This window comes from Elephas maximus, chromosome 3 (genome assembly GCF_024166365.1).
Source record: "Elephas maximus indicus isolate mEleMax1 chromosome 3, mEleMax1 primary haplotype, whole genome shotgun sequence".
Lineage (NCBI taxonomy): Eukaryota > Metazoa > Chordata > Mammalia > Proboscidea > Elephantidae > Elephas > Elephas maximus.
Window position 1 is genome coordinate 59720004 of NC_064821.1, and position 20390 is coordinate 59740393.

The window sequence follows — 20390 nt, forward strand, 5'->3', positions numbered from 1 at the left end:
ATGTTATGAAATGTTTCACAGGTTCCTCACTGTTCTTTATCAATGCATGGTATTCCATTGTGTGAATATACCATAATTTATTTTTCCATTCATCCATTGATGGGCACCTTGGTTGCTTCCATCTTTTTACTATTGTAAACAGTGCTGCAATAAACATGGGTGTGCATATATCTGTTCATGTAAAGGCTCTTATTTCTCTAGGATATATTCCAAGTTGTGGGATTGCTGGGTCATATGGTAGTTCTACTTCTACCTTTTTAAGGAAGCACCAAATCGATTTCCAAAGTGGTTGTACCATTTGACATTCCCACCAGCAGTGTAAAAGTGTTCCAATCTCTCCATAGCCTCTCCAACATTTATTATTTTGCGTTTTTTGGATTAATGCCAGCCTTGTTGGAGTGAGATGAAATCTCATTGTAGTTTTGATCTGCGTTTCTCTAACGGCTAATGATCATGAACATTTCCTCATATATCTGTTAGCTACCTGAATGTCTTCTTTAGTGAAGTGTCTATTCATATCTTTTGCCCATTTTTTAATTGGGTTATTTGTCTTTCTGCTGTTGAGTTTTTGCAGTATCATGTAGATTTTAGAGATCAGATGCTGATCAGAAATGTCATAGCTAAAAACTTTTTCCCAATCTGTAGGTAGTCTTTTTACTCTTTTGGTGAAGTCTTTGGATGAGCATAGGTGTTTGGTTTTTAGGACCTCCCAGCTATCTAGTTTTTCTTCTACATTCTTTATAATGTTTTGTATACTGTTTATGCCATGCATTAGGGCTCCTAACGTTGGCCCTATTTTTTCTTCCATGATCTTTATCGTTTTAGATTTTATATTTAGGTCTTTGATCCATTTTGAGTTAGTTTTTGTGCATGGAGTGAGGTATGGGTCTTGTTTCATTTTTTTGCAGATGGATATCCAGTTATGCCAACACCGTTTGTTAGCAAGACTGTCTTTTCCCCATTTAACTGTTTGGGGGCCTTTGTCAAATATCAACTGCTCATTTGTGGATGGATTTATGTCTGGATTCTCAATTCTGTTCCGTTGGTCCATGTATATGTTGTTGTGTCCTGCTCTTTTTTGATCGTTGTTTGCCTGATGTATTTTTTTCAATCCTTCAAGTTTTAGTTTGTGTCTCTTAGCCTAAGGTGTGTCTCTTGTAGGCAGCATATAGACGGATTGTGTTTTTTTTTTAATCCATTCTGCCACTCTCTGTCTCTTTATTGGTGTATTTCGCCCATTTACATTCAGTGGAATTATGGATAGGTATGAGTTTAATGGAAACCCTGGTGTCGTAGTGGTTAAGTGCTACGGCTGCTAACCAAAAGATTGGCTGTTCAAATCTGCCAGGCACTGTTTGGAAACTCTAAGGGGCAGTTCTACCCTGTCCTATAGGGTCGCTATGAGTTGGAATCGACTCAATGGCACTGGGTTTGGTTTTTTTTTTTTAAGTGTCATTTCTTTTTTAATTAATTTTATTGAGCTTCAAGTGAACGTTTACAGATCAAGTCAGTCTGTCACATATAAGTTTACATACATCTTACTCCGTACTCCCACTTGCTCTCCCCCTAATGAGTCAGTCCTTCCAGTCTCTCCTTTCGTGAGAATTTTGCCAGCTTCCCACTCTCTCTATCCTCCCATCCCCCCTCCAGACAGGAGATGCCAACACAATCTCAAGTGTCCACCTGATATAATTAGCTCACTCTTCATCAGCATCTCTCTCCCACCCACTGTCCAGTCCCTTTCTTGTCTGATGAGTTGTCTTTGGGGATGGTTCCTGTCCTGTGCCAACAGAAGGTCTGGGGAGCATGGCCGCTGGGATTCCTCTAGTCTCAGTCAGACCATTAAGTCTGGTCTTTTTATGAGAATTTGGGGGCTGCATCCCACTGATTTTCTGCTCCCTCAGGGGTTCTCTGTTGTGCTCCCTGTCAGGGCAGTCATCGATTGTGGCCGGGCACCAACTAGTTCTTCTGGTCTCAGGATGATGTAGGTCTCTGGTTCATGTGGCCCTTTCTGTCTCTTGGGCTCTTAGTTATCGTGTGACCTTGGTGTTCTTCATTCTCCTTTGCTCCAGGTGGGTTGAGACCGATTGATGCATCTTAGTCGGCCGCTTGTTAGCATTTAAGACCCCAGATGCCACATTTCAAAATGGGATGCAAAATGTTTTCATAATAGAATTATTTTGCCAATTGACTTAGAAGTCCCCTTAAACCATGGTCTCCAAACCCCCGCCCTTGCTCCGCTGACCTTTGAAGCATTCATTTTATCCTGGAAACTTCTTTGCTTTTGGTCGAGTCCAATTGAGCTGACCTTCCATGTATTGAGTGTTGTCCTTCCCTTCACCTAAAGCAGTTCTTATCTACTAATTAATCACTAAAAAACCCTCTCCCTCCCTCCCTCCCTCCCCACCTCGTAACCACAAAAGTACGTGTTCTTCTCAGTTTATACTATTTCTCAAGATCTTATAATAGTGGTCTTATACAATATTTGTCCTTTTGCCTCTGACTAATTTCGCTCAGCATAATGCCTTCCAGCTTCCTCCATGTTATGAAATGTTTCACAGATTCGTCACTGTTCTTTATCGATGCGTAGTATTCCATTGTGTGAATATACCACAATTTATCTACCCATTCATCCATTGATGGACACCTTGGTTGCTTCCAGCTTTTTGCTATTGTAAACAGAGCTGCAATAAACATGGGTGTGCATATATCTCTTTGTGTGCAGGCTCTTGTTTCTGTAGGGTATATTCCGACGAGTGGGATTTCTGGGTTGTATGGTAGTTCTATTTCTAACTGTTTAAGATAACGCCAGATAGATTTCCAAAGTGGTTGTACCATTTTACATTCCCACCAGCAGTGTATAAGAGTTCCAATCTCTCCGCAGCCTCTCCAGCATTTATTATTTTGTCTTTTTTGGATTAATGCCAGCCTTGTTGGAGTGAGATGGAATCTCATCGTAGTTTTAATTTGCATTTCTCTAATGGCTAATGATCGAGAGCATTTTCTCATGTATTTGTTAGCTGCCTGAATATCTTCTTTAGTGAAGTGTGTGTTCATATCCTTTGCCCACTTCTTGATTGGGTTGTTTGTCTTTTTGTGGTTGAGTTTTGACAGAATCATATAGATTTTAGAGATCAGGCGCTGGTCGGAGATGTCATAGCTGAAAATTCTTTCCCAGTCTGTAGGTGGTCTTTTTACTCTTTTTTGGTGAAGTCTTTAGATGAGCATAGGTGTTTGATTTTTAGGAGCTCCCAGTTATCTGGTTTCTCTTCGTCATTTTTGGTAATGTTTTGTATTCTGTTTATGCCTTGTATTAGGGCTCCTAAGGTTGTCCCTATTTTTTCTTCCATGATCTTTATCGTTTTAGTCTTTATGTTTAGGTCTTTGATCCACTTGGAGTTAGTTTTTGTGCCTGGTGTGAGGTATGGGTCCTGTTTCATTTTTTTGCAAATGGATATCCAGTTATGCCAGCACCATTTGTTAAAAAGACTATCTTTTCCCCAATTAACTGACACTGGGCCTTTGTCAAATATCAGCTGCTCATATGTGGATGGATTTATATCTGGGTTCTCAATTCTGTTCCATTGGTCTATGGGCCTGTTGTACCAGTACCAGGCTGTTTTGACTACTGTGGCTGTATAATAGCTTCTGAAATCAGGTAGAGTGAGGCCTCCCACTTTCTTCTTCTTTTTCAGTAATGCTTTGCTTATCCGAGGCTTCTTTCCCTTCCATATGAAATTTGTGATTTGTTTCTCTATCACCTTAAAAAATGACATTGGAATTTGGATCGGAAGTGCGTTATATGTATAGATGGCTTTTGGTAGTATAGACATTTTTACTATGTTAAGTCTTCCTATCCATGAGCAAGGTATGTTTTTCCACTTAAGTATGTCCTTTTGAATTTCTTGTAGTAGAGCTTTGTAGTTTTCTTTGTATAGGTCTTTTACATCCTTGGTAAAATTTATTCCTAAGTATTTTATCTTCTTGGGGGCTACTGTGAATGGTATTGATTTGGTTATTTCCTCTTCGTTGTTCTTTTTGTTGATGTAGAGGAATCCAAGTGAATTTTGTATGTTTATTTTATCACCTGAGACTCTGCCGTACTCTTCTATTAGCTTCAGTAGTTTTCTGGAGGATTCCTTAGGGTTTTCTGTGTATAAGATCATGTCATCTGCAAATAGAGATAATTTTACTTCCTCCTTGCCAATCCGGATGCCGTTTATTTCTTTGTCTAGCCTAATTGCCCTGGCTAGGACTTCAAGCACGATGTTGAGTAAGAGTGGTGATAAAGGGCATCATTGTCTGGTTCTCGTTCTCAAGGGAAATGCTTTCAGGTTCTCTCCATTTAGAGTGATATTGGCTCTTGGCTTTGCATAGATGCCCTTTATTACGTTGAGGAATTTTCCTTCAATTCCTATTTTGGTGAGAGTTTTTATCATAAATGGGTGTTGGACTTTGTCAAATGCCTTTTCTGCATCAATGGATAAGATTATGTGGTTTTTGTCTTTTGTTTTATTTATGTGATGGATTACATTAATGGTTTTTCTGATATTAAACCAGCCTTGCATACCTGGTATAAATCCCACTTGATCGTGGTGAATTATTTTTTTTGATATGTTGTTGAATTCTATTGGCTAGAATTTTGTTGAGGATTTTTGCATCTATGTTCATGAGGGATATAGGTCTGTAATTTTCTTTTTTTGTGATGTCTTTACCTGGTTTTGGTATCAGGGAGATAGTGGCTTCATAGAATGAGTTGGGTAGTATTCCGTCATTTTCTATGCTTTGAAATACCTTCAGTAGTAGTGGTGTTAACTCTTCTCTGAAAGTTTGGTAGAACTCTGAAGTGAAGCCGTCCGGGCCAGGGCTTTTTTTTGTTGGGAGTGTTTTGATTACCGTTTCAATCTCTTTTTTTGTTATGGGTCTATTTAGTTGTTCTACTTCTGAACGTGTTAGTTTAGGTAGGTAGTGTGTTTCTAGGAATTCATCCATTTCTTCTAGGTTTGCAAATTTGTTAGAGTACAATTTTTGGTAATAATCTGATATGATTCTTTTTTTTTTTTTTTTTTTTTATAATAACTTTTATTAAGCTTCAAGTGAACGTTTACAAATCCAATCAGTCTGTCACATATAAGTTTACATACATCTCACTCCCTACTCCCACTTACTCTCCCCGTCTTGAGTCAGCCCTTTCAGTCTCTCCTTTCTTGACCATTTTGCCGGCTTCCCTCTCTCTCTATCCTCCCATCCCCCCTCCAGGCAAGAGTTGCCAACACAATCTCAAGTGTCCACCTGATATAATTAGCTCACTCTTCATCAGCATCTCTCTCCCACCCGCTGACCAGTCCCTTTCATTTCTGATGAGTTGTCTTCGGGGATGGTTCCTGTCCTGTGTCAACTGAAGGTCTGGGGAGCATGGCCGCCGGGATTCCTCCAGTCTCAGTCAGACCATTAAGTTTGGTCTTGTTATGAGAATTTGGGGTCTGCATCCCACTGATCTCCTGCTCCCTCAGGGGTCCTCTGCTGAGCTCCCTGTCAGGGCAGTCATCGATTGTGGCCGGGCACCAACTAGTTCTTCTGGTCTCAGGATGATGTAGGTCTCTGGTTCATGTGGCCCTTTCTGTCTCTTGGGCTCTTAGTTGTCATGTGGGCTTGGTGTTCTTCATTTTCCTTTGCTCCAGGTGGGTTGAGACCAATTGCTGCATCTTAGATGGCTGCTTGTTAGCATTTAAGACCCCAGACGCCACATTTCAAAGTGGGATGCAGAATGATTTCATAATAGAATTATTTTGCCAATTGACTTAGAAGTCCCCGCAAACCATGCTCCCCAGACCCCCGCGCTTGCTCCGCTGACCTTTGAAGCATTCATTTTATCCCGGAAACTTCTTTGCTTTTGGTCCAGTCCAATTGAGCTGACCTTCCATGTATTGAGTGTTGTCTTTCCCTTCACCTAAAGCAGTTCTTATCTACTGATTGATCAATAAAAAACCCTCTCCCACCCTCCCTCCCTCCCCCCCTCGTAACCACAAAAGTATGTGTTCTTCTCAGGTTTACTATTTCTCAAGATCTTATAATAGTGGTCTTATACAATATTTGTCCTTTTGCCTCTGACTAATTTCGCTCAGCATAATGCCTTCCAGGTTCCTCCATGTTATGAAATGTTTCAGAGATTCGTCACTGTTCTTTATCGATGCGTAGTATTCCATTGTGTGAATATACCACAATTTATTTACCCATTCATCCGTTGATGGACACCTTGGTTGCTTCCAACTTTTTGCTATTGTAAACAGAGCTGCAATAAACATGGGTGTGCATATATCTGTTTGTATGAAGGCTCTTGTATCTCTAGGGTATATTCCTAGGAGTGGGATTTCTGGGTTGTATGGTAGTTCTATTTCTAACTGTTTAAGATAACGCCAGATAGATTTCCAAAGTGGTTGTACCATTTTACATTCCCACCAGCAGTGTATGAGAGTTCCAATCTCTCCGCAGCCTCTCCAACATTTATTATTTTGTGTTTTTTGGATTAATGCCAGCCTTGCTGGTGTGAGATGGAATCTCATCGTAGTTTTAATTTGCATTTCTCTAATGGCTAATGATCGAGAGCATTTTCTCATGTATCTGTTGGCTGCCTGAATATCTTCTTTAGAGAAATGTGTGTTCATATCCTTTGCCCACTTCTTGATTGGGTTGTTTGTCTTTTTGTGGTTGAGTTTTGACAGAATCATGTAGATTTTAGAGATCAGGCGCTGGTCGGAGATGTCATAGCTGAAAATTCTTTCCCAATCTGTAGGTGGTCTTTTTACTCTTTTGGTGAAGTCTTTAGATGAGCATAGGTGTTTGATTTTTAGGAGCTCCCAGTTATCGGGTTTCTCTTCATCATTTTTGGTAATGTTTTGTATTCTGTTTATACCTTGTATTAGGGCTCCTAGGGTTGTCCCAATTTTTTCTTCCATGATCTTTATCGTTTTAGTCTTTATGTTTAGGTCTTTGATCCACTTGGAGTTAGTTTTTGTGCATGGTGTGAGGTATGGGTCCTGTTTCATTTTTTTGCAAATGGATATCCAGTTATGCCAGCACCATTTGTTAAAAAGGCTATCTTTTCCCCAGTTAATTGACACTGGTCCTTTGTCAAATATCAGCTGCTCATACGTGGATGGATCTATGTCTGGGTTCTCAATTCTGTTCCATTGGTCTATTTGTCTGTTGTTGTACCAATACCAGGCTGTTTTGACTACTGTGGCTGTATAATAGTTTCTGAAGTCAGGAAAGGTGAGGCCTCCCACTTTCTTCTTCTTTTTCAGTAGTGCTTTGCTTATCCGGGGCTTCTTTCCGTTCCATATGAAATTGGTGATTTGTTTCTCTATCCCCTTAAAATATGACATTGGAATTTGGATCGGAAGTGCGTTAAATGTATAGATGGCTTTTGGTAGAATAGACATTTTTACTATGTTAAGTCTTCCTATCCATGAGCAAGGTATGTTTTTCCACTTAAGTATGTCCTTTTGAATTTCTTGTAGTAGAGCTTTGTAGTTTTCTTTGTATAGGTCTTTTACATCCTTGGTAAGATTTATTCCTAAGTATCTTATCTTCTTGGGGGCTATTGTGAATGGTATTGATTTGGTTATTTCCTCTTCGGTGTTCTTTTTGTTGATGTAGAGGAATCCAAGTGATTTTTGTATGTTTATTTTATAACCTGAGACTCTGCCAAACTCTTCTATTAGCTTCAGTAGTTTTCTGGAGGATTCCTTAGGGTTTTCTGTGTATAAGATCATGTCATCTGCAAATAGAGATAATTTTACTTCCTCCTTGCCAATCCGGATGCCGTTTATTTCTTTGTCTAGCCTAATTGCCCTGGCTAGGACTTCAAGCACGATGTTGAGTAAGAGTGGTGATAAAGGGCATCATTGTCTGGTTCTCGTTCTCAAGGGAAATGCTTTCAGGTTCTCTCCATTTAGAGTGATATTGGCTCTTGGCTTTGCATAGATGCCCTTTATTACGTTGAGGAATTTTCCTTCAATTCCTATTTTGGTGAGAGTTTTTATCATAAATGGGTGTTGGACTTTGTCAAATGCCTTTTCTGCATCAATGGATAAGATTATGTGGTTTTTGTCTTTTGTTTTATTTATGTGATGGATTACATTAATGGTTTTTCTGATATTAAACCAGCCTTGCATACCTGGTATAAATCCCACTTGATCGTGGTGAATTATTTTTTTTGATATGTTGTTGAATTCTATTGGCTAGAATTTTGTTGAGGATTTTTGCATCTATGTTCATGAGGGATATAGGTCTGTAATTTTCTTTTTTTGTGATGTCTTTACCTGGTTTTGGTATCAGGGAGATAGTGGCTTCATAGAATGAGTTGGGTAGTATTCCGTCATTTTCTATGCTTTGAAATACCTTCAGTAGTAGTGGTGTTAACTCTTCTCTGAAAGTTTGGTAGAACTCTGAAGTGAAGCCGTCCGGGCCAGGGCTTTTTTTTGTTGGGAGTGTTTTGATTACCGTTTCAATCTCTTTTTTTGTTATGGGTCTATTTAGTTGTTCTACTTCTGAACGTGTTAGTTTAGGTAGGTAGTGTGTTTCTAGGAATTCATCCATTTCTTCTAGGTTTGCAAATTTGTTAGAGTACAATTTTTGGTAATAATCTGATATGATTCTTTTAATTTCAGTTGGGTCTGTTGTGATGTGGCCCTTCTCGTTTCTTATTCGGGTTATTTGTTTCCTTTCCTGTATTTCTTTAGTCAGTCTAGCCAATGGTTTATCTATTTTGTTAATTTTTTCAAAGAACCAGCTTTTGGCTTTGTTAATTCTTTCAATTGTTTTTCTGCTCTCTAATTCATTTAGTTCAACTCTAATTTTTATTATTTGTTTTCTTCTGGTGCCTGATGGATTCTTTTGTTGCTCACTTTCTATTTGTTCAAGTTGTAGGGACGGTTCTGTGATTTTGGCTCTTTCTTCTTTTTGTCTGTGTGCATTTATCGATATAAACTGGCCTCTGAGCACTGCTTTTGCTGTGTCCCAGAGGTTTTGATAGGAAGTATTTTCATTCTCATTGCTTTCTATGAATTTCCTTATTCCCTCCTTGATGTCTTCTATAACCCAGTCTTTTTTCAGGAGGGTATTGTTCAGTTTCCAAGTATTTGATTTCTTTTCCCTAGTTTTTCTGTTATTGATTTCTAGTTTTATTGCCTTGTGGTCTGAGAAGATGCTTTGTAATATTTCGATGATTTGGACTCTGCAAAGGTTTGTTTTATGACCTAATATGTGATCAATTCTAGAGAATGTTCCATGTGTGCTAGGAAAAAAAGTATACTTTGCCGCAGTTGGGTGGAGAGTTCTGTATAAGTCAATGAGGTCAAGTTGGTTGATTGCTGTGATTAGGTCTTCCATGTCTCTAGAGCTTCTTACTGGATGTCCTGTCCTTCTCCGAAAGTGGTGTGTTGAAGTCTCCTGCTATAATTGTGGAGGTGTCTATCTCACTTTTCAATTCTGTTAAAATTTGATTTATGTATCTTGCAGCCCTGTCATTGGGTGCATAAATATTTAATATGGTTATGTCTTCCTGATCAATTGTCCCTTTTATCATTATGTAGTGTCCTTCTTTATCCTTTATGGTGGATTTAAGTCTAAAGTCTATTTTGTCAGAAATTAATATTGTTACTCCTCTTCTTTTTTGCTTATTGTTTGCTTGATATATTTTTTCCATCCTTTGAGTTTTGGTTTGTTTTTGTCTCTAAGTCTAAGGTGTGTCTCTTGTAGGCAGCATATAGATGGATCGTGTTTCTTTATCCAGTCCGAGACTCTCTGTCTCTTTATTGGTGCATTTAGTCCATGTACATTCAGCGTAATTATAGATAAATAAGTGTTTCGTGTTGTCATTTTGATGCCTTTTTATGTGTGTTGTTGACAATTTCATTTTTCCACATACTTTTTTGTGCTGAGACGTTTTTCTTTGTAAATTGTGAGATCCTCATTTTCATAGTATTTGACTTTATGTTTGTTCAGTCGTTACGTTTTTCTTGGCTTTTATTTTGAGTTATGGAGTCGTTATACCTCTTTGTGGTTACCTTATTATTTACCCCTATTATTCTAAGTAAAAGCCTAACTTGTATTGTTCTATAGCGCCTTGTATCACTCTCCATATGGCAGTTCTATGCCTCCTGTATTTAGGCCCTCTTTTTGATTATTGTGATCTTTTACCTATTGACTTCCATGATTCCCTGTTATTAATATATTTTTTTAATTAATCTTAATTTGTTTTTGTGATTTCCCTATTTGAGATGATATCAGGATGTTCTGTTTTGTGACCTTGTGTTGTGCTGGTATCTGATATTATTGGTTTTCTGCCGAAACAATATCCTTTAGTATTTCTTGTAGCTTTGGTTTTGTTTTTGCAAATTCTCTAAACTTGTGTTTATCTGTAAATATCTTAATTTCGCCTTCATCTTTCAGAGAGAGTTTTGCTGGATATATGATCCTTGGCTGGCAGTTTTTCTCCTTCAGTGCTCTGTATATGTCGTCCCATTCCCTTCTTGCCTGCATGGTTTCTGCTGAGTAGTCTGAACTTATTGATTCTCCCTTGAAGGAGACCTTTCTTTTCTCCCTGGCTGCTTTTAAAATTTTCTCTTCATCTTTGGTTTTGGCAAGTTTGATGATAATATGTCTTGGTGTTTTTCTTTTTGGATCAATCTCAAATGGGGTTCGATGAGCATCTTGGATAGATATCCTTTCGTCTTTCATGATGTCAGGGAAGTTTTCTGTCAGCAGATCTTCAACTATTTTCTCTGTGTTTTCTGTCCTCCCTCCCTGTTCTGGGACTCCAATCACACGCAAGTTATCCTTCTTGATAGAGTCCCACATGATTCTTAGGGTTTCTTCATTTTTTTAAATTCTTTTATCTGATTTTTTTTCAGCTATGTTGGTGTTAATTCCCTGGTCCTCCAGATTTCCCAGTCTGCATTCTAATTGCTCGAGTCTGCTCCTCTGACTTCCTATTGCGTTGTCTAATTCTGTAATTTTATTGTTAATCTTTTAGATTTCTACATGCTGTCTCTCTATGGATTCTTGCAACTTATTGATTTTTCCACTATGTTCTTGAATAATCTTTTTGAGTTCTTCAGCTGTTTTATCAGTGTGTTTCTTGGCTTTTTCTGCAGTTTGCCTTATTTCGTTTCTGATGTCTTGAAGCATTCTGTAAATTAGTTTTTTATATTCTGTATCTGATAATTCCAGGATTGTATCTTCATTTGGGAAAGATTTTGATTCTTTTGTTTGGGGGGTTGTAGAAGCTGTCATGGTCTGCTTCTTTATGTGGTTTGATATGGACTGCTGTCTCCGAGCCATCACTGGGAAACTAGTTTTTCCAGAAAATCCACTAAAAAAATGCAGTCAGATCCCTATCAGAATTGCCTTTGGATTATAACCGGCACCTTGTTCCTTGTAAGGATGAAAGTCTGAGATTTGGATCATATATGCTTGGCTGTAGCTGGTTCTGTGTTTTTAGTCCAATTAGGGGTGGATTTTTCGTCCCTGGGTTTTTTTTTTTTTTTTTTGTTCCTTGTCTCAGGCCGAAAGAGTGGGTTAGGAAGAGACCAAATGAAAAAAAAAGGGGGGAAGCAAATCTGCCGCAGAGCTGGAGCCGTTCTCCCTCTGGCTCAGGCAATTCCAATGTTAATGAAGCCACCTGGGGAGGGTGGGGGAGGGATCAGAGAGACAGGAGAGTAGCACCTCAGAATATAGCCAGAGTTGCTTGTCTTGCTTGGAATGACTATTATATCTGAGATTCCCGAGGGGTGTGTCGCCTATGTGTGCTGGCTGTGTGGAGATTGCCCCCGGGGGTCTGGCCCGCTGAAGTCACGGTCAGATCCTCCGCTGCCAGTTCAAATCCTAGCGTCAAGGTTCCCCTGCTGGGATGCTTTACTCCCGGTTCCTCCAAAATCAGTCACTGCCTCCCAGGGACTTCTCGTCCTGCCAGCCGCGTCACCTCACCACCTCCGCGAACCAGCTCGGCCCCCTCCCGGGGTTAGTTCAGGGGAGTGGAGCAGCTCCCCGTGCTTGTGCCGTGAGAGCGCCCAGTCAAATGTCCGGTGGCACGATTCCCCGGCTGGGACGCTGCTCTCCCAGCTCCAAGACCAGTCACCGCCTCCCGGGGACTTCTTCCACCAGCTGCGTCGCCACACCGCTCTCGCGAACCGGCTGGGCCCCCTCCCGGGGTGAGTTCAAGGGGGTAGGGCCGGGCCCCTTGTTTGCGCCATCAGCTCCCCTGGGTTCTGCCCTAAATCGGGCGCCAAAGGTTACCTGACTTGGACGCTGGTTCCAGGCTCCGAAAACAATCGCTGCTTCCCTGTATTTGTTCATTTTCTGTCTCTAAATCTGTGTTTGTTGTTCCGGGTTCGTAGATTGTTATGTACATGATCGACTCACTTGTTTTTCCGAGTCTTTGTTGCAAGAGGGATCCGAGGTAGCGTCTACCTAGTTCGCCATCTTGGCCCCGCCTCTCCTTTAATACCATTTTGATATCTTTTTTTGTGTGTTGTTGACAGTTTCTTTTTCCCACTTAATTTTTTTGTACTGAGTAGTTTATATATTGTCTTTTCCTCATATTTATTGTTGTTGATTTTATTTCTGCCGAGTATTTTTTTCTTGTATTTTATTTTCATGTGTAGGATAGTTTTCTGCTTTCTGGTTACCTTAATATTTACTCCTATTTTTCTAAACTTAAACCTAACTTATATTTCTTTGTATCGTCTTGTCTTCCTCTCCATATGAAAGATTTATGACTACATTTCTTAGTCCCTCTTTATTGTTTTAGTGTTGTCTTCTTTTACATAATAACATCGCTATTTCCCTGTTTTAAGTGTTTTTTTATCTTGATTTATTTTTGTGATTTCCCTGTCTGGGTTTACATCCTATTGCTCTGTCCAGTGTTCTAGTCTTGGGTTAACAACTGGTATTATTGATTTTCTAACCAAAGAACTCCCTTTAGTATTTCTTGTGGTTTTGGTTTGTTTTTTACAAATTCCCTAAACGTCTGTTAAGCTGGAAATGCCCTAATTTCACCTTCATATTTGACACACAGTTTTGCTGGATATATGATTCTTGGCTGGCAATATTTTTCCTTCAATACTTTCTATAAGTCATCCCATTGCCTTCTTGCCCACATGGTTTCTGCCAAGTAGTCCGAGCTTTTTCTTACCGACTCTCCTTTTTAGGTGAATTTTTGTTTATTCCTAGCTGCTCTGAAAATTCTCTCTTTATCTTTGGTTTTGGCAAATTTGATTATAATATGTCTTGGTGGCTTTCTTTTAACATCTACCTTATGTGGAGTTTGATGAGTCTATTGGATAGATATCTTCTCATTTTCCACGATATCAGGTAAGTTTCCTGCCAAAAAATCTTCAAGAATTCTCTCTGTATTTTCTGTTATCGCTCCCTGTTCTGGTACTCCAATCACTTGTAGGTTATTTCTCTTGATAGAGTCCCATGTGATTCTTAAGGTTTCTTCATTTTTTTTTAATTCTTTTATCTTATTTTTCTTCAAATATATTGGTGCCCAGTGCTTTATCTTCAAGTTTACTGATTCTGCCTTCCACTTGCTCAATTCTGCTCTTCTGACTTTCTATCGAGCTGCCTACTTGTGTAATTTTATTGTTAATCTTCTGAATTTCTGATTGCTGTCTGTCTATGGATTTTTCCAGCTTATTAAACTTTTCATTAGGTTCTTGAATAACCTTTTTAATTTCTTCAACTGTTTTATCTCTGTGTTTCTTAGCTTGTTCTGCCTATTGCCTGATCTCCTTCCTAATTTCGTTCCTAATATCTTGAAGAGTTCTGTATATTAATCTTTTCGATTCTGCATCCGGTAATTCTAGGAAGTCACCTTTATCCAGAAGATCCATTGATTCTTTGTTCTGAGAGCTTGTTGAGGCAATCATGGTCCGTTTTTTTTATGTGATTTGATATTGACTGTTGTCTCCAAGCCATCTATGAGTTCTTGTATTAATTTATTTTATGTTTGCTTACTGTATCCTAGCTTCTTTGTTTTATTTTGTTTTGTTTTGATATGCCCACATGAGTTGCTTGAGTGAGCTAGCTTGATTATTTTTGCCTTTGGTGCTCTGATGTCCTGTCACCAGATGGCTAGAGCTGTTATCAGGTATATCAGTCTAGGAGTCCATTCACTTCTATGAATTCACCTCAGGTGTCCAGGTAGCTGATGATCAAGTGTGTGGTACAGGCTCTGTCCTACAGTCTTAGAGAGGCAGGGGTGATCGGTGTAGGTACCGGTATCTGGTTGCAGTAGGAGGTCATGCTCTGAAGTAAGCACGGGGCTGAGAATCATCCCCCAAGTGTCTCTGAGGAAAGCACGTCCCTCTTCCCTTGAGCATAGAGGTGGGTAGGCTCTGCACATGGACCATGGGCACCCAATGCTTTTGGTTGTAAGGTACCAGTTATCCTTGGAGCCCTGTCACGGGTGGCTGGGTGACCTGAGTGGAGCCACCAGTTCTTAGGCCCCTGATGTGGGTAGATGAGGACCCTGTTTAATAGGCAAAGTGGTGTCAAACATCAAACACCCACCTCTCCACCGCACAGCTGAAACAGTTGTAGTCTGCCACTAAAAGTCTATTCTCCTGAAACAGGCCCCACAGGTCCATGCAGGTGGGAAAGATGTTTAAAGCCCATGGACCGTTTATGCCTGGACAGGAGCCTTTTCTGTCCTGGGCTCCCCAGGTTAGTGGAACTGGCAAACTATCTTTTCCCTGAATTGCAAATTTATTCCTTCTCAAAGGCCAGGAGGATGGCTCCAGGCCCTCATCAGGGCCTATCTCAGGCCCAGGGAAATCAGCATCCACTGAAGCTGGCTTGAGTGCAGGGGGTGTGGTAAAATGTACACAGGTACTTAGCTTTTGCCGAGAATGCCGTTCTTCTCTGGTTCTGGAGGTGTGTGTAGGCTGTGCGGCTGGCTGCTTCTCCCTGAGGAAACTACGGCTGAATGCTACTACCAGCCTGCTGCAGGTGTTCCTGGGAATGGTGTCTGAGGGATCCAGCGATTCAGGTCTGGTAACTCCTCTCCATTTCTGAACCATCTCTCTCTTCCCCTGACACTCAGTCCATTTTCTAACTTTGCCTTTGATGTTCAGGGCTCCTAGCTTGTCATAAATATAATTGTTGCACTTGTTTTTTCGGGTCTTTACTTTGAGAGGGTTCACAGGAAGCATATGGCTATTCTGCCATCTTGGCCCTGCCTCCAAAAGACCTCTTTACAGTTTTGAAAAGCAAAGATGTCACTTTAAGGAGTAAGGTGTGCATAACCCAAGCCATGTTCTTTTCAATCACCTCATAAGCGTGGGAAACCTGGACAATGAATAAAGAAAAATTGATGTCTTTGAGTTATGGTGTTGGTAAAGAATATTGAATTTACATTGGACTGCCCAAAGATGGAACAAATCTGTCTTGGAAGAAGTACAGCCAGAATTCTCCTTAGAAGGGAGGATTGCGAGGCTTTGTCTCGTGTACTTTGGACATGTTATCAGGAGGGATCAGTCCCTAGAGAAGGACATCATGCTTGATAAAGTAGAGGGTCCATGAAAAATAGGAAACCTTCAACAAGGTGTTTGACACATTGCTGCAACAGTAGGCTCAAACATAGCAATGATTGAGAGAATGGCATAGGACTGGAAAACATTTTATTCTGTTATACATATGGTTGCTATGAGTCAGAACCAACTTGATGCACCTAACAACAATCATGATGGGTAGTTGCATGGATAAGGTGATGGGCTCTTAGTGCATGGTCTTATCCATGAGGGTGTCACCAAAAATGAAATGGGCAGACCCACTGAAGTCTTATATGATTTGTGTAATCAATACACTAGAATGCCAGGTTTGGAAGTCAATTACGTAAACATATAGGACCTTGACATCAGTGCAATTCCTTAGGGCCCACTAGTTTGTGATCTGTCAGGATAAACAAAAATAGCCTCTCTAAATTAAAAGAAGAATCGGACTGGGATTAGATTTCCATCATAAAAAAAAAAAAGAATTTTTTTTTTTATACCTATCATTAATTCTGGAACTTGCCTTTTTCTTGGTGTTTACATCTCCAGCTTATTTTCTTATTTTGCCTGAATGCAACCATAGATAATTTTCTGAGAAAAAGAGGCAAGCTTCTAAGTCCTTGCATGTCCAAAATTATCTTGGTTGTCTCACATTTGGGCTGGAGGTAGAACTGTAGATCAGGGTGGACAAACTATTACCCAGGGACCAAATTCAACCTGCCACCTGTTTTTGTAAGTTAAGTCTTTACTGATCCAGCCACACTCATTCATTTATGTATTTTCTATGGCTGCTTTCATGCAGGGAGCCTTGGTGGTGAAGTGATAGAGCTAAGGCTGCTAACCAAAAGGTCGGCAGTTTGAATCTACCAGCCACTCTTCGGAAACCTATGAGGCAGTTCCGCTGTGTCCTATAGGGTTGCTATGAGTTGGAATTGACTCAAAGGCAATGGGTTTTTCGTTATCAGGGCTTTTGTGCTAAAGCAGCAAAGTTGAGTAGTTGTGACAGACAACATATGGCCCACAAAGCCTAAAATATTTACTACCTGGCCCTTTACAGGAAAAGTTTGCTGATCCTTGCTCTAAGACAAAACGCAATTTCTCTGAGAACTTTTAAAGTCTTCCTCTGTTGCTTTCTACATCTGATGATAAGAAGACTGATGCCAATCTAATTCTTGTTCCTTTTTAGGTAACCTGTTTTTTTTCACTGTTCTATCTCTGGAAGCTTTTAGGATCCCCTCTTCATCTTTGATGTTCTGGAATAGTGAGGTGGCCAGGCCTGAGTTTTTTCCTTATTTCTTCTGCAAGGCACTGAATGTGGTCCTTCAATCTGAGGACTCTTATTTTTCAGCTCTGGGAAGTTCTCATATTTTTTTGAGAATTTCTTTTGCTCTGTCTTTTGGTTTTGAATTTCCTGTTAGTATTTTTTTTTTTTTTTTACTGTAATCTACTAGAATTCCTGGATTGATCTTCTGAGCCTTTTATCTTTTCTGTTATCTTTTCCCTTTTATAATCTTTTTGTTCTAGTATTATGGGTTGAACTGTGTCCACCCAAAATATGTGTTGCAAATCTTAACCTCTATGTCTCTATGATAAATGGAGAAACATGGACGTTGTCAAGGATTTCATTTTATTTGGATTCACAATCAACACCCATGGAAGCAGCAGTCATTTTCAGGAATGCAACGCAAACTTGATTAAACACAATCTTTCATAATATTTGATATATTGGTTTCCCTTTTTCTGAGGCCTCAAGCTGTAAAGACCATGCAAACCTGGAGCGTCCAGTGGCCATATCACCTGACTGCATGGGAAAAAAAAACCAAAAAACTGCCTGTAGAATGAAGCCAATATGGTGAAAAAGGGAAAGACAGAGAGAGAGAGAAAGAGAGTAGGAGAGAGAGAGAAAGAAAGAAAATAAAGGAGAAACAGAAACTCACACTGCCCCCTTCTTGGATCCAACTGTGTTTGACTTCCACTGTGAAATTTCAAATTATGTGAGCCAAGAAATTCTCTTTGTGGCTGAAGTAGTTTAACTTTCATTCTGTCATTTGAAACTGAAGAGTCCAGACTAATCCAGGAGGTTGCCATGGATGACAGAAATCTGATCCTACTTCTACTGAGGACTCCAGAATGGGGGTGCCCAAGTGCTATGGTTAGGGGAACTCAGTAAAGACCCTTGACTACAACCTTGACATGGAGCAAGTATAGCCACACCATTTCAAATGGTCCATGTGAGCAACGGGTATGGGTCACCAGGAAAGGTGGCCATGGAGGACTGAGCCTTTTTACCACATGTCTTGGGCTGGACTCGTGTTATCAAGTCTTGAAGTTATCAAGGAATGGGGAAGAGTTCCTCCCAAAACATAACTTCAATTGCCCATTTACCTGGGTGAAGTGAGCCAAATGGATTTCAGTTGAAAAGATAAAGCAATGTGACATTTCTTGCACTCCAGTATCATGGAGAAAATTCATATGTGTGACTCCTTTCTCTTTAACTTCATTATTATCCTCATCACATTTCCAAAGTCTACACTAAAAAGACAAAAAACCAAACCCTTTACTGTCCAGCCGATTCTGATTAATAACAACCCTAAAGGACAGAGTAGAAGTGCCCCAGAGGGTTTCCAAGGTGGCAACCCTTGGTGGATTGGAACAGCTGACCTTTGGGTTAGCAGCCAAGTTCTTAACCACTGCACCAAAAAAAGTCTATACTACTCAGTGTTAAATTACACCACGTGTGAGATATTAATGGCCAGCCTGAGGCCAATCTGTTATGGATTGAATTATGCCCTCCAAAAATGTGTATCAACTTGTCTAGGTGGTGATTTCTAGCATTGTGTGATTGTCCACCATTTTGTCATCTGATGTGTTTTTCCTGTGTGTTGTAAATCCTAAATCTGTGATGTAAATGAGGCAGGATTAGAGGAAGCTATGTTAATGAGGCAGGTCTTAATCAACAAGATATAGGCTGTGTCTTAAGTCAATCTCTTTTGAGATATAAAAGGTAGAAGTGAGCAGAGAGACAGGTGACCTCACAGCACCAGGAAACAGAGCCAGGAGAACAGTGTGTCCTTTGGGCCTGGGGTGCCTGTGCTGAGAAGCTCTTCAACTGGGGAAGATTGATGACAAGGAATTTCTCCCAGAGCCAACAGAGAAAGAAATCCTTCCCCTGGAGTTGACGCCCTGAGTTTGGACTTCTAGCCTCCTAAACTGTGAGAAAATAAATTTCTGTTCGTTATAAGTCATCCATTGGTGGTATTTGTGTTATAGCAGCGCTAGATAATTAAGACACCAACCCTCTTTCATTTTTTCTCACCAAGGTTTGAAACAGCTTGGTGTCTTTTCCTATCTGGGTTCACCTTGTTGTACTTTGATGTTACACACAACATTTTCAGATCAAGACCTGAAATAATTTGTCAGTCAAGTCCTTAGCTGCTGCAGTAATGGAACGAATGTGATCCAAAAACAGATTAAAACAAGCAAGACAGTTAACTTCATATAGTAACAAAAGGCTAGCAGTGAATTCAGGAGCCCTGGTGGTGCAGTGGTTAAGTGCTTATCTGCGAAATATAACAAGGTACCTAGCTGATTCTTTTGTATGCGTAAGAATCACCTGGGTATCTTGTTAAAACGTAGATTTGAATTCAGTATATCTGAGGTGGAAATGCAAATTGTCAACAGGGGTTTCAAACTGGAATGAACCCTTTGGAAGCCCTGCCACTAACTGGCTGCCTTGGGGACAGCGGGTGGCTAAGAAAGAGGGGTGGGAAGGAGGCTTCATACCTTTTTGTATCTTTTGGGTTTTCAACCATGTGACTGGAATATCTTATCACAAAAATTAAACCTCAGAAAAAGAAATGCAAAAGGAAATTACGTTTGTTAAAGAGGGGAAGAGAAGAGTGATGGCCAAGTCACTGTAGTTTCATATTTGTACTTAGGAAGCCCTCCAGTGGGACCGATCCTGCCCTGGCTGCTTCTCCTCTGTCCTTTGGAGGTCACAACCTGAGGTCTTCTTGAGGACAAACCTTGCCAGGTTTCACAGCAGGGGAAGGGCAGATCTCCTTGGCTAGAAGTGACTTTATTAAGTAATTTTCCTACTTCTGCCAAGTTGGGACTGAATATGATCATCTTAGCCTAACATTAGGAGCCCTGGTGGTTCAGTGGCCATCAGCTGCTAGTCAAATCCACTGACTGCTCCTCGGGAGAAAGATGTGGCAGTCCGCTTCCATAATTACAGTTTTAGAAACACTATGGGGCAGTTCCGCTCTATCACATGGCGTTGCTATGAGTTGAAGTCTACTCAAAGGCACCCAATGGGAGCCTAAAATTAGTCCAAATATGTAGCCTATCTTCAAAGTTTATTTTCCTTGAGAGGGGATAAGCAGGCACAGAAATAACTTTAAAGCCAGTAGAAAGGGATAAGTGACAAAAGAGAGGTAGCAATAAAATTCTAGAGTATTTGTGTTAATGTGTTTTAAAGTGCTTAAAAAAATGAGTCAGGCAAGATCAGATATTCTTCTGGAATTGGTTTAACAAGAAGCAAGAGTTTAAAGTTCACTGTGAAAGCCACTTAGAAAAGCAAAAGCAACAAGTGCTAAGAATTTAACTTAACTCAGTGGACATTGATTATGGGCCTAGTAAGTGCAAGATAAGTTTACAGAACAATACCATACAACTGCACGCATTATGGCCTTGAAAAGAAAGTCTCTGTTTGAAAAGCAGGGTTGGAGGAGGAGGGTATGCTGTTACTGAATGGCCTAAAAGCAAAATCTGTCTCTTGCTTATAAGAACACAAAATAAAAACCTATAAACTAAAATGCATTATATGAT

At 40.1% G+C, this 20390-nt stretch overlaps 1 long non-coding RNA gene across 1 annotated transcript in view; it reads right to left on the reverse strand.

Moving 5' to 3' along the window:
* Window positions 1-2181: 2181 nt before the first annotated feature.
* The window catches only part of LOC126072666 (uncharacterized), a 128994-nt gene continuing 110785 nt past the window's right edge, over window positions 2182-20390 (reverse strand). The window contains exons 2-3 of the long non-coding RNA XR_007516546.1: window positions 5855-5917; window positions 2182-2245 (exon numbers count right to left, since the gene is read on the reverse strand). This is a non-coding gene — a long non-coding RNA (uncharacterized LOC126072666). The remainder of the gene's footprint in view (window positions 2246-5854; window positions 5918-20390) is intronic.